Here is a 10,550-nt window from a genome sequence, read left to right as displayed (position 1 = left end):
TGAGTTGAAAAGATCAGGTTTAAAACCTAAAAAACACATAACAGTTGTAGAACAATGATTGTATTACACTATATACATATATATGACATAGGATAATTTCCACAAGCATGTATGACAGGTTATCTCTGAAATGCAGGATTACAGATCTTTTTTTCTTCTCTTTCTTTTCTTGTTCTTCATCTTTTCCTTCTTTCTCCTCCCGCTTTTCTCCATTTTCCACTCTTTTCTTCATGCTATTTTTGAAGATTTATAGAACTTTATATGTATATATATATACATTAGTAAAATTCTGAATAATTAGAAAATGTAATTGACAAGTTCTTGAGGATTATTTGGAAATAAGCTGTGACTGAGTCAGAGGATGTGCTGGGTGTCTTGGTAAAGCCAGAGAATGCTTTGGAGAATAACTTTCATTTTAAGGTGTGGGTCAGACAAGCAAAAAGATGAAACATGTGGCAAGTTGGAATTTAATGTATGAACCTGAAGTTCAAGGAAGAGATATAGACTCGAGATACTAATATGAGAGTCATCCACAGAGAAGAGGATTATTGAATTGCTAAGAGTGGATGAGATTGTTCGGTAGCTCAAAAGTCATAAAGAAGAAATGACTATAATAGAGCCCTAAGAGATATAGATGTTAAAAAGAAGACACAGAAGGGAGGTTAAAAGCAAACTAAAGGGAGTCCAGAGAGGAGGGAGAAATAGGTAAGAGTGTGGTGATGAAAGGAAGGTAAAGGGAAAAACCGAAGTGTCCCCTGCACAGGGAGTGATCAGTGATGCCCCACGTCATAGAAAGTTTAAGTGATGCCCAAGCATATACAATAAACTCTTTAATTTCAAAAGTACCAATAGACATAAGCAGTAATAATTTGGTGTTACCACTGATGAACATAGTTGTATCCAGATGCCAGGAAGTTTGAAAAAGAAAAGATTGTTTGGCAGAAAAATCTTTGGTGGCAAAAAGTAAGCCAGAAGTAGAATGATAGCTGAAGGGGAACACAGCTGGACATGTGCTGGGTGTTGGAGTAATGGTACTGGCTTTTAAATGAGGAGAGTGTGTTCTCTGTGGACGTACTGGAAGGTGTCCGGAGGAATGAAGAAGGTGAAGATTCACATACTGTTTCAAACTTGCCTTAAAATAATAATTCATCAGATAGTTATTCAGATGACATATTTCCAGAAAAATGTTGTAATCTATATTTTTTAACTTTCACAAAAACTTTATTGAGATTTTCATACATGCATACGTGTTTTGATCAAATCAAATCCATGCCCACTCCTTCCCCTCTCGACACTAAAACCAGGAAAATCTCAGCTGAACCAGGATCATTGATCAACCAAGACAGCAGAGATGATAGAACATGAAATTGGTATGGAATAATCTAGATGGAATAAAACCCTCATGTAGTGGGAGTGACTAAAGTCACAGCTTAGAAATGCAAGAGGTCATGGCCATAGATTGAAGGATTTAGAGCTGGGATTTTACAAGTGTGTCAGTTCTAGGTACTAAGATTCATAATGTAAGGTCATGAAAACAAATGGTCAAAGTAAAATTCAGGTGAAAGATCTAGGAATGTAAAGGTCATTGTCTGGTTTGCTTCCTCTTGCTGTGATAAAATACCATGACCAAAAGCAATTTGGGAAGTCAAGAGTTTATTTCAGCCTACAGATTAAAGTCCATCATGGACGGAAGCCAGTATAGGAGCTCAGTTCAGGACCCCAGAGGCAGGAACTGAAGCAGAGACCATCGAGGAATGCTGCTTCCTGTCTTGCTTGGCTAGCTTTCTTACACTGTCCAGACCGATCTGTCTAGGAATGGCTCCACCACACAGTGGGCTCAGCCCTCCTACATCAATTAGGAATTAAGAAAATGCCTCACAGACATGGCCACAGGCTAATACCATGAAAAAATCCTCAAATGAGTCTTCCTCTTCCCAAGTGACTCTAGTTTATATCACGTTAATAACAATAACACCCCCCCAAAAAAGAATCAATCATGAAGGGGAGGGAAAGATTGTGCATCATATAGTTGTTTATATCAGAAATGACTTTACCCAGGACGGTGGTAGAACAAAATAGGATAATGGACTTGTTGAGTTTTTCTATTAGGAAGACAGTAGATGAGAAGGGTTCAAGTAGAATACAGCCAAATGCTTTCACTTAAATGACACAAAAACATGGCTTAAGTTTGAACCGTAATCATTTAGAATTAGTGAACTATCAGACAACATTCCCTGGTCTTCACTTATGTGAGACATGAGAAAATAAAGTTTCCATTTGTGAAGAACAACTATTGTTGAGGTGAGGAAATAGGGGGAAAAGAGGATTGTTGGGAGCATATACTTACTTTTGTAATGCTTGGTTGTATAATGTTTAGCAAGTGAGCATTGCCTTGCTTTATTACCAGGCCTTCACTGGATCAAGCTAAACAGTTCTTGATGAAGAAAGAAAAGATCTCTGTTGGTGGTGTAAGGTTCAGAAGAAATGGTGTTATTTGTGATCAATGTCCCAAATATAAAGGGTTGCAAGCCATTAATAAGTAACAGATTTCTTGTTTGATTTGGGGAAAGTTGCAAATAATACTTCAAAGTAAATAAACTAAGTGGAATTGTTAGATATGATACTTATGTTTAGTTAGTGTTACAAATGATTTCACTGCATATATTCACTTATATATAATAGCGTAAATTATATATATATATAAAATCCCAAATATAAAGGGTTGCAAGCCATTAATAAGTAACAGATTTCTTGTTTGATTTGGGGAAAGTTGCAAATAATACTTCAAAGTAAATAAACTAAGTGGAATTGTTAGATATGATACTTATGTTTAGTTAGTGTTACAAATGATTTCACTGCATATATTCACTTATATATAATAGCGTAAATTATATATATATATAAAATATTTGTAGCTAAGATTTATTGACCACTTTTACGTATTCAGAACCATATTTCAGACTTTACAAGTACTTTAAAGTGTTTGTTATTCTTATTCCAATTTTAAGATGAGTAATCTGAGAGTTTCAATAGTTGGTAACTTGTCTACAACCACAAAGCTTAGCAAATATAAGAATAGAATTCAAAGGTAATTTATTAGATTTTTAAAATGCACCTTTGAAGTTTTAAGTCAGACTATTACATTCTTACCAGAAACCATAAGTTAGGAAATAATTACAAATGGCATGTCACATGTCAGTATTTCTCAGCAAACTAACTTCAGACCAATTTTGTCTTTAGGTAAAGTTTCCGACTATTTTGAAGTACCTCCAGTCTTTTGGCTGGCCCTGGGTGTGGCTGGTAGTAGTCACTTATCCAGGACAGAATTTGGTGAGCATTGGACAAAATCTGTGGCTCGGTACTTAGACAAAAGAAGCAAAATACTTCAGTGAGCTCACAGAATGGAAGCAAATAAGAAGCAATAAGCTTAATATCTACGGATTATTGGGGTTAATTCAAAGTAAAAAATATCCATTTTTTTTCTCTCTTCTCTTTATTATGGTTCAGTTGACTCCAAAGTAAGGACACAGATTGATAAAGTTTCAAATAAAATCTATGCCAAAACGTTAAAATATCTAGGGACAATTTAAATGCTTAAGTTTTCAATTTTCTGTATTTGTGAAAATAACCCAAAACTTGCAGGTGGCAGCTACATGACTCATACTGGCTAATTCAGAGACTGAATCATTTAATATTGACAATAATTATTCACAAAGATGCCATCATTGTTTTTCCAGCTAAGGACACTGATGCTTTTATGTTGTCTTGTAGCATTTCAAGGGTCCTCTGTGCATTGTCACTGTGCATGTGTGAAGGTAGTAGGTAAAGGGCAGTAGGGTAGGTCTGTGAAGGAACTTAAAGCCTAGTGAGTATAGGTCAAGTGCACTATCCACTCCATGGCAACCCACCAGTTATAAAGGTCACAACAGAAAGAACTCCGAGGATGCCATGCAGAAAAGACTCTCATACCTTAGAATATCCTTTGGGAAACTGTATGCTATGCTACACAGTCTTCAATCTGAGTCATACAGTTCTTACTTAGCAGACACAAAAATGAAATTAAATCCTGAAAAATTACAGTTTCAAAAGAAAATTCTCAATGTTGAATAAGGTTCTGAACTGGTGCCTATATGTTAAGAATGAAGAAAGCTGAGGAAAAATTCCTCATTATATGCAAGGAATCATCACCAAGAGAGAAATGGAGAAAGGGTGCAAGGTATAGGAAATGATGCAAGTGTTGGAGAATTAAGGAGTAGAGAAAGTAGGGATGTACTTGTATGAGTGGGCAAAATCCTATAATATAAGTTACTGTTCAAAATATAATCAAAATATAAAGTCTTAATTTCAGCAAAATAAGAGAAGTATAGAGGCATTTTCTGATGAAGGTAGTAGATTATGGCTTCACTTCGTCAGGTATAAGGCCCTTTTTTTGATTGGGTGGCTTTCTGTTCAGACTGCAGTCATTAGAAATGTACATTTTCTAATTCTTTCACTTTTAACTTTTATATTTAAAGTTTTAAGCCTTCTAAATGATGTTTTATTAAATATAATTGAAAGTTGGTTTCCATAAAATTAAAGAGCTAATAAAATATAAAATTTATGATTTTTTTTCAGTAGATCACAGCTGCATATTATGGGATTTGATCCAACTAAAAGCAGGTTGGACTCATTGATTCCTTCTTATCTCATTTTTTTTTTGAATTTTAAAGCAGAAAGATGGGACTGGAATAATAGCTCTGAAATTATGAATGCTTACTACTTTTTCCAGAGAATTTCTTTCAGTTCTCAGCACCCACATAAGTTTAAAACTGTCTTCATCTCCAGTTTCAGGAGATACCAACACCCTCTTCTGGTCTGAGCAGATTCAAGATGTGCACATAAACTCATGCAGACACATACAAATAAGCAAATAAATATTTAAAGTACAGATACCCCTTTCACATGAGAATAGTAGAGAACTGTCGTGAATAACATAGAAGCCTAACAGTCAACAAAATTGGACTACTGAGGCCATACAAAACATGTGTATTTTATAACAATAAAGATCTTACCCCATTTTCTGAAAAAGAAATAGCTCTGAACATTTTTCCTTGGGACTCAGCTATTTCCTTTTGATTCTCAGGGACTGGCTGCACATTCCTAATGTATTGTATTTTATGCCTCACCATTAGGAACTTACCTTCTCCAAGACAATGTGTAAAATATAGACACCTTATTTTCTAAGTTTAAGGAGTGCAATGTTTAAGGAGTGCACTGCTGCTTCTAGTTTAAAATGACTGAGTGGATCATTTACTTTACCTACCAGACAAAATTCCACCGAGATGACAGTGAATAAATATAAAAGGGAATGCTTCAGGGGATTTCAGAGTGATAAATTTCTACGTAAGCAATTATATGGTGAGAAAATCAAGGTTAGAAGACCCTGTAGCAGTGAATAAATACTGGAGAAGCTGTCACAGAGGAGGAAGTGGCTTAGTCCAGCCACACGTAAAAGTGTGAAGCTCATGGTCACAGTTACAAAGAACAGAATTGAGTTACATGGACCTTATCAAAGGAATTCACTGGAGCCTTGTTCTGCTAGACTGTCAGCCTTTCCTACAATGCCCACTACCACAACCAATGCATCTCACCGTGGTCATAGCAGCATCCCAATGAAAACTAGAAATAAAGAAAGATGTTAAGGAAGGATTAGAATCCCTAATATATGTGAAAGATGTAGCAGAAAGACTTCTGAAACGTGACCACCTGCATGTTTGATTTTATTCAGACTTCCTGAGTTCTAGCTTCCCAGTTAAGTGGGATTGAAGTGTGGTCTTTCAGTAAAGGCAGAGAAATATTAATGGAATTGATGTGTGTAGTGGCAGAAGAAAGTCAAATGAAATTCCTGTATTAATCAACTATTTTTTTCCTCATATGTTTAAACTGACAATGATGGATGACTGTTTATTTAAATCAAACCAACCATCTAAATAAAATAGCCTGAACCTAGAAATAGAAGCTTAAAAGGTCTAATTATTATCTTCAAAGACTAGGAATACTGCATCCAGAAGTAAGGGAATAATGTGCTGAAATAAATTCAGTCTATGAACAAGGCAGCTCTTAAATGGTTTAAAGAATTTCAAAAGATTTGCAGGTATAAGAGGGTAAACTAAAAAAGTTGTCCCAGATGGACAATATCAAAAACAGAGATGGAAAATGATAGATAAGACCAAATTAGAGAAAAGATCCAGTAAATTCAACAGGCAAATAAAAAGCATTTCAGTAAATGGAAGAGAAAAGTAAATAGTAAATAGTATTCTAAAACATTTCCCATAACTGAAGAACACAAATGCCAGTTCCAGCAATCATTCTAGCATAGAGTAGAAAGACAAAGGGTTCCAAGCGTGCACTTGGTGTTTCGCATGAGAAGGGTCTAAATAGAATGAAATAAACAATACAATGTCTGATGAATTTGAATACATTCAGAAGGGATTTGTTGGCTATTGAAGTGACTGGGAATAAATTAGTACTAGTTGCAGAGATGACTGGAGATACAGAAATATAGTGGGACAATATTAGGAATAAAATAGACATAAATCATGTGTGCTTAATGGTAATGAAAACACTGAATTTGAGAAAAGAGGGGCTGGAGAGAGATGGCTGAGCAGTTAAAAACACTCTTAATCAGCTACTCTTGCAGAAGACCTAGGTTTGAATCCCAGAACCCAAATTGCAATAAATAAATAAATAAACAATAAATATAATTTTATTTGAGAAAAAAAGGTTAAGAACCTGGCTTTGGAAGGAGCCAAGGGAAGAGCAGAGGGAGTGAGGGAAATATGATAGAAAACATTGAAGACAGAAATCAGTAAATGTAAATGTGTGATGCTGCCTGAAATGTAAATAAGCCAACTAAAAGAATTATGACCAGTTTTTCAAATTAGAGCACAATGAAGCAATTGCACATCCATGAACTCACAGCACTCCTGGCTGCCTGAAAGAATACATGCAGAAGCTCAACCCAGTCAGCATTCCAACATGCATGAGAGAGGGGCTTCTGAGGCTACACCCCTAACTGAGGAGCTATTGGGAATTGACAGTTGTTAAGGGAGGGAAGAGTCACTTTTCTTTGTGGTATGACCACTGGTACATTGACCATCCTCCAGGGGAGGATCCCACACCCATGCACATATGGGCATCACTAACTGGATTTGGTGGGTTGTTTTATAAAAGGACATGAAATTAAGAGGGAGAACTGTTGGAGATGCAGGAACAGTTTGAGGGAGGCAATAGGGTGGTTATCATCAAAATACATTATATACGTATATATGAAAATTTCAAAGAATAAAATAAAATGTTTTTTTAAGACTTAAGAGCAAATTATCATTATTGACACTCAATTGAAAAACATAAATCTTCAAACACATCTCAGCTGAAGTCTCAAAGAAAGGATTCACAATTCTCTTGTATTTGCTCTACTTATTTTTCCTCACTGGTCTCCCATTCAGGTTGCTTCAAACACATCTCAGCTGAAGTCTCAAAGAAAGGATTCACAATTCTCTTCTTGTATTTGCTCTACTTATTTTTCCTCACTGGTCTCCCACTCAGGTTGCATATGCTGATGCCTATTTCAAAGAACTTCTGTGCTGGTTAGTTTTCACCAACTTGACACAAATGAGGGACACTTGTGAAGAGGGAACATCAAGTGAGGAACTTCCTCCAATAGCTTGGCTATAGCTATGTGTGTGAGACATTGTCTTAATTGCTAATTGGTATAGGAGGGTCCAGCGCTTTGTGGGCAGTACCATCCCTGAGCTGTACAAGAAATGTAACTGAGCAAGCTAGTAGGAAGCAAGCCACTAAGCTGCTTTCCTCCATAGTCTCTGCTTCAGCTCTTGCCTCCATGTTCCTGCCTTAAGTTTCCTCAATGATGAACTGTTACTCAGGAAGTGTAAGATGAAATATACCCTTCCTTCCCCTAAGTTGATTTTGGTCAGAGTTTTATCACTGCAGTAGAAACCAAACTAAGAGAGTTTTCTTCCATAGAAGTATATTAAAATTGCTCTCCTTGAAACAACTTTGGTTGTATACCCATTCTTGAAATAATTATGGTAGCAAATATTTCTTTTTCTATACCTACCATTTGCTCAGTTTGGTGACTTTTTTCATTCTTCTTCTTATTCACCGGAAGGCTCTTTTCTGAGTTTTTCTTGTATCATATTTTAAATGCAACTAAAAATTTGTGTCAACAATTGTTTTCTAGCCTCTACCATTAAATCTATGAATCTATTATAAACACCTATCTGACTTTTTAGTTATTGTAAGAACAACTCTCTTGCCAGCCAAATCTCAGTGGCTTACTACAGCAAAAACCTGTTTATTCCTCATCCATACCATATCTCTGTCTACTGGTGGTTAAGAAAGTGATTTTTCTTATCCTAGAAACCAAAGTTAAAGAAATAATTCATCCACAATTTAAATGCTGACAGGCACTGTGCAAAGAAATAGATAGATCCTTTGGCAGGTCTGGCTCCCACAGTTAAATTCTTTAGCCTTGAAATGTCTTGGGTTATTTTTCTCAGAACAATGCATTTGATCTCAACAACCCAGAGACCAAAGTGTATAGATGAGCTATGTAACAAAACCAAGAGAGCTTGAAACTATTTAGCTAACAGTGCTAGTAATGACCACATTGTCCTGCAGAGCATCCTGTTGTTAATAGGATGCTGTGATTCTGTAAGTCACACCTATCTCTCATCTGTGTACTTCTGTGATCATGAATGAGGATAGCTCTTCTTTGGTGCAATGGCGCACCATCAGAAGTGTCTGTTTCCAATGCATCGCAGACATTTGATTTTACTTTGGTCTACAATGGCACATTTTAAAGTCTGATATTTGGGTTTTCAATCTTTAAATATGCAGTTGTAAAAAAAATCTTGAAACTTACAACATAAAATTCTGGGACTGAAGAAATGGCTCAGCAGTAAGACCACTGGCTGCTCTTTCAGAGGACCTGGGTTCGATTCCCAGCACCCATATGACAGCTGACAACCACACATAATGTCCTTAACTCCAGGTCCATGGGATCTGGCACCCTCTTCTGACCTCCATGAGCATTTCATGACATGGGTGCACTTACATACATGTAGGCAATATAACTCATACACATAAAAGAAAATAGAGAAAATATTTTTAATTTAAAAAACATAAAATTCCTTTTAAATGTAAAAATCTAGGTAGTCGTCTGCATTTAGGTCTGTTTGTTTGCTCTGGAGCATATGCACTCACCAAAGGATCCCTGACTGCTTCTGGAGCTTTGCATGTTCAGCTGCTGGATAATGTGCTGCACCTCCCACTTCAGCATTTTGAAATGAATCCAGTCGGCCAGATCATCAATCGGTTCACCAAGGTATGGGAGGACTTATATCATTAAATAGCATTTCTAAATATGTTGATCTATGCATAGTTCTTACAATCTCATTTATTAAAATACATGGGGATATATGGATTTTAAATATTAGTATAGATTTAATTGACAACTTTATTAATAAATCTTAGGATATTTTCAATTAATATTGTAAGAATGTCATATCTCAAAGGACATAATTAGAAGAGCTTGAAACTGCTTAAAGAAAACAAGAGATCTGGGCTGGACAGGTGTCTCAGTGGTTAAGAAAACTGGCTCCTCTTCCAGAGAAATTGGACTCAATTCCCAGCACCAACATGGTGGCTAACAATCTTCTGTAACTCCAGTTTCAGGGAATCCAACACCCTCTTCTGGCCTCCATGAGCATGGCATACATGACATGGGTACACACATATGTGTGTGTGGGGGGCAATACACTCACACACCTAAAATAAAAAAATAAATATAAATATATTAAAAATGAAGTTAAGAAGTTCATATTGTTTATTATCTGCATTTCTAGTTCTCATATACATTGAGTTTAACAATCATTGCTTTAGAAGAACAAAAAGTGGCCTCCATGAGCATGGCATACATGACATGGGTACACACATATGTGTGTGTGGGGGGCAATACACTCACACACCTAAAATAAAAAAATAAATATAAATATATTAAAAATGAAGTTAAGAAGTTCATATTGTTTATTATCTGCATTTCTAGTTCTCATATACATTGAGTTTAACAATCATTGCTTTAGAAGAACAAAAAGAAAACAGAATTCCACATGGAAATACCTGGACTTCGAAAATATCCTGCCTTTAAGAAAAAAGGAAATCCCACATGGTGAATGTGGATGTAGATTTTCCTCATCCCCCTGCTTGCCTGTAGAGATTTCCACTTTGTGCTCACTGGGAAGCACTACAGTTGTAGTGCCCAATACATAAAATATGAACCACATATGTAATGAAAATTTTCTTAGTAGTCACAATAAAAAATAAAATGTCAAAATAATTGTAACATACATTATTAAACACAATGTATCTGAAATATTATCATAAACTATTATTATAAAGTTAATTAATTAAAAGAGAATCAAGATAGTCTTAAAGTTCTGGCTTACGTTATATATTTACAGAACATTTCAATTGGCAGTAGCCACATT

The 10,550-nt window shown here is 35.7% G+C and overlaps 1 pseudogene; it reads left to right on the top strand.

Annotated features, from left to right (window-relative positions):
• The window catches only part of LOC103749715, a 133,379-nt pseudogene that overhangs the window by 95,703 nt on the left and 27,126 nt on the right, over positions 1–10,550 (top strand).

This window comes from Nannospalax galili, unplaced genomic scaffold (genome assembly GCF_000622305.1).
Source record: "Nannospalax galili isolate Female #2095 unplaced genomic scaffold, S.galili_v1.0 scaffold266, whole genome shotgun sequence".
In the NCBI taxonomy this organism is placed as follows: Eukaryota; Metazoa; Chordata; class Mammalia; order Rodentia; family Spalacidae; genus Nannospalax; species Nannospalax galili.
The sequence above is the reverse complement of the archived record's forward strand: the minus strand, read 5'-3'. Positions and strand labels throughout refer to the sequence as shown.